The sequence below is a fragment of the Elephantulus edwardii genome, unplaced genomic scaffold (genome assembly GCF_000299155.1).
Source record: "Elephantulus edwardii isolate Elephantulus edwardi_28Jun2011 unplaced genomic scaffold, EleEdw1.0 scaffold00213, whole genome shotgun sequence".
NCBI classification, from domain to species: Eukaryota; Metazoa; Chordata; class Mammalia; order Macroscelidea; family Macroscelididae; genus Elephantulus; species Elephantulus edwardii.
Genome location: NW_006399963.1, coordinates 100,692 through 104,452, shown reverse-complemented (window position 1 = coordinate 104,452; position 3,761 = coordinate 100,692). Strand labels below are relative to the sequence as shown.

Here is a 3,761-nt window from a genome sequence, read left to right as displayed (position 1 = left end):
AACTTCTTGTTGCAGACTCCTGAGAAGCCAGTTTTCTAAGTCTTTTTGGTCAACCCAGACATTATTGAAGACATTGTAAGCTCTAGAAGAAGTCTACACAAGAAGAATAAAGTATTAGTTCACTGAAAAATGATGACTGCTTTGGGGATTTAAAGTAAGACGTGTTTTCATATTTACTGTGTTGTATGATGTTTCTAAATTTAAGTATGCTATTAAGTGCTGTCAACTCATCTAAGACCCACAGCAATCCTAAGTACAGCAGCTCTCTATCCTGTCCTGTGCCATCCTTTTCATCTCTGATCTACTTGAGCCCACTGTTACATTCAACTAGGAAAATCCATCGTGTTGAGGGTCTTCCTCTCTCTATTGCTGACTCCATCTTTCCTAGCAAGATGTCTTTTTCCAAGGACTAGCCCATCCTAACAACATGCCCCCAAGTACGTGAGATGAAGTTTTACCACCAAAGCCAAAAGGCAAGAAAGGAAAATACTGTTAGCATATATGACAGAAAACTGGCTATTATCTCTCATACGCTAAACCTTTACAAATAAAAGGGACCAAAATAAAGGATGATTCTATCATTAGAGAAAGACAGTAAGCATGAATATTGTTAATATCACATGCAAGCAAAATAATGCTAAAGACCATCCAAAAAATGGCTAGAACAGTATATTGACAGGGAACTTATAGAAATTCAAGCTAAGCAGAAGAGGCTGTAGCACCAGGAATATTACTGCTGTTATCAGATGGATCCTAGCTGAAAACAGACTATCAGAAGGCATCTGACTGTGTGGATCACAACAAACTATGGCTAACACTGAGAAGAATGGGAAGCCCAGAACACTTAATTGTGCTCATATGAAATCAAAACTAGACCAAAAGGCTGTTATCTGAACAACACTAAGGAGCACTCTATGCTCCAGGAAAACCAGGAAGTGTGTGAATCAGGGTTGTATCCATTCTCCACACCTTTTCAATCTGTATGCTGAGCAAATCATATGTGAAGCTAGACTCTGAAAAAGAATGTGGCATTAGGATCTGAGGCAAATGTCACACCTTGCTTGCTGAAAGCAAGGGAGACTGGAAGCACTTGTTGCAGAAGATAAAAGACTACAGCCTTCAATATGGGCTGCATCTTAATATCAGAAAACAAAAGTCCTTAGCACTGGGTCAGTGGGTAACATGATAAATGGAGAAAGAACTGAAATTCTGACTTGGATACACAATCAACACCCTTTGTAGTCAGGAAATAAGGAGACATAAAATACTGAAGGAACAATGATGTCAACTTCAAAACTAAGGTGTGCCTAAATCAGGCCATAGTCTTTTCAATTATGTGTTGTACTGCTGAGAGCTGGCCAATGAGTAACGATGACAGAAGAACTGATCCCTTTGAGGTGTGCTGAAGAGACTGAATCTCCCATGGACTGACAATCAACAGCTGTGTCTTAGAAAAGGTGCAGGTGGACTGTTCCTTGGCACCAATGATGGCAAAGCTTCATGTCTCTTACTTTGGCCATGTTGCTAGGAGAGCCTATTCTTTAGAAAAGGACATCATGCTTGGAAGGATGGAGGGTCAGTAAAAAGAGAGGAAGATCCTCATCAAAATGGACTGACACAGTGACCGTTCACAGAGTCACTACGAGTTATACTTGATGGCACCTAAAAACAAGTGTGAAAATTTTAATAAAGAATTTTTAAAAAACAAAAATTTGTAAATGATTTTAGAGAAGATTCAGAAGAGAAACATACTCAATATTTTACTGGCAGAAACAGACTGTTAGCAATTTATTGGGAATCTAAATTGATATTATGTACCAAAACTATTAGAAGACCACTGTAATATAATTTCTGAAAATTTATTCCTAAGGAATAATTAGCTAATGGAGTTTAGAGAACTTTTGCTTAAATCCAGAAATACTAGAAGTTAACATACGATAAAAAACTTAATGGCAGGGAAACACATCCATAATATATTACTGAAAAAAGAGCTTACAAGAACAAGATTAAATAATACTTTTTTTTAAAAAAAGTATACATACTCCAAGTAAAAGTACAAATGTTGAAATGATTGGCTCCAAGAGATGAAGTTAGGGTTTTGTGTTTTCTTTAGTTCTTTATTTTCTAAACTTTCTCTCACAGAAGAGTCTCTTTAACTAAAAACAGCAACCATATTTCAGCTTAAAACTAAAACTAAATAAAGACATACGTTAATAGTTATTAATAACTAGCCACATCTGCTACTACTACATCTACTTCAGAAACAAGGTGGAAACGTACCTGATTATTCTCCAAGGTTTGCTTTTGGGTGAGCCAGTCCTGGGGATTGGTGCTAGGAACATAAGGAGCCTGATGCAAATTAGCAGGTTTGCTTCCAAGGAGCCATTCACTCAGAGGGACAGCTGTGGTGCTGGACGATGATTTCTGCTAATCAAATAATAACACTTTTTTGCTTAACTGGGCAATGAGTATTGCAATAAAAAGTTCACCAGAAATGCAAGAAACTCATGCTAAGTTTTGCTCGACATTAACAATGGGCCAGACTCAATTTTCAAAACTGTAAAGCAATGAGTAGAGCTGATCTCAGGCTTTTTTCAGGTCTAAAAATCAAAGGTTCTATATTCACACTGCCTTTCAAAGTAATCTCATCTCTGTATCGTAAAGAGCAGAATTAAAAGAGAACCAACATCTAAAGATTATTTACTATGAGCTAACTCGAAACAATTATCTTTTTCTCAGTCAATACCTATAGACTTTGACATTTCAATTAAATAATCAATTCAAAAATAAGTATTTCATTCCATAAACTTAACTCACTGGTAACTTTACACAAATAGTTGCTAGCTAAACAAAATAGGGGAGGGGGAGGGTCTATCAGAAGTACAAGCCAAGTAGTAGTTCAGTTAACATGTTGTTGTTGTTAACTGTTGAGTGGCAAGCGACTCATAGTGACCCTAGGAAGGAAAATCCTCAATACTTGGGTGTCTTTCATCCTCTCTCCAGGTTCATAGGATTTCCAGAGGCAAGCTATTATGAAAGTGGATGCCACTCCTCCTTCCAAGCTTGTTCAGGGAGCTCCACCCCACACTCTGTCAGCATTGGGTAACCAAACATTAACGCATTTGACACATCAGTGTCACAGTGTTCAGCCTCACAGCAACCACAAGTTACCGCTGTACGGCATCAGTTACCATAAACAGCCATTTTACCTGCTCCAGCACCGGAACGTAACCTCTTTTCTCCAAAAAAGTTCCAATACTTGATGAATTAGTATGAGCCATCAGGTGCTCAGGAATTTGCTACAAAATAAAAATAATTGTTACCCAAAAAAAAAAATTGTTACATTATAATTTAGTATCAAAAAAGTATTTTAATTCTTAAATGTCAAAAGCATTAAGTTAAATATCACCATTTAACTAGAATATTCTTCACTCCAAATTTGATTATCTACAAATTGGTTATTAAATATCAGAATTGTATTCACTTCTAAATTATTATCATCATTTAAGAAATCTACATCTAGGATTAGTAGTAGAACATTACCACTTAAAGTTCAACAAATTTTCAAGAAAGCCACTAGTTTTCCATTTAATAAAAAATAATAAAAATCTTTGCTGCCAGAGCTGAAAAGCACCCTGTGAACCACCTGAGAAGCACGTTACTCACCATGGTCTTCAGGGATCCAAATGTAGTGATGGTCTGACGTAGAGCAGTTGTGTCAGCTTCAAACAGGAGGACAGTTGAATCTTCTGGTTTGAGAG

General features: G+C 36.9%; 1 pseudogene; it reads right to left on the bottom strand.

Moving 5' to 3' along the window:
• The window catches only part of LOC102871837, an 11,024-nt pseudogene that overhangs the window by 5,023 nt on the left and 2,240 nt on the right, over positions 1–3,761 (bottom strand).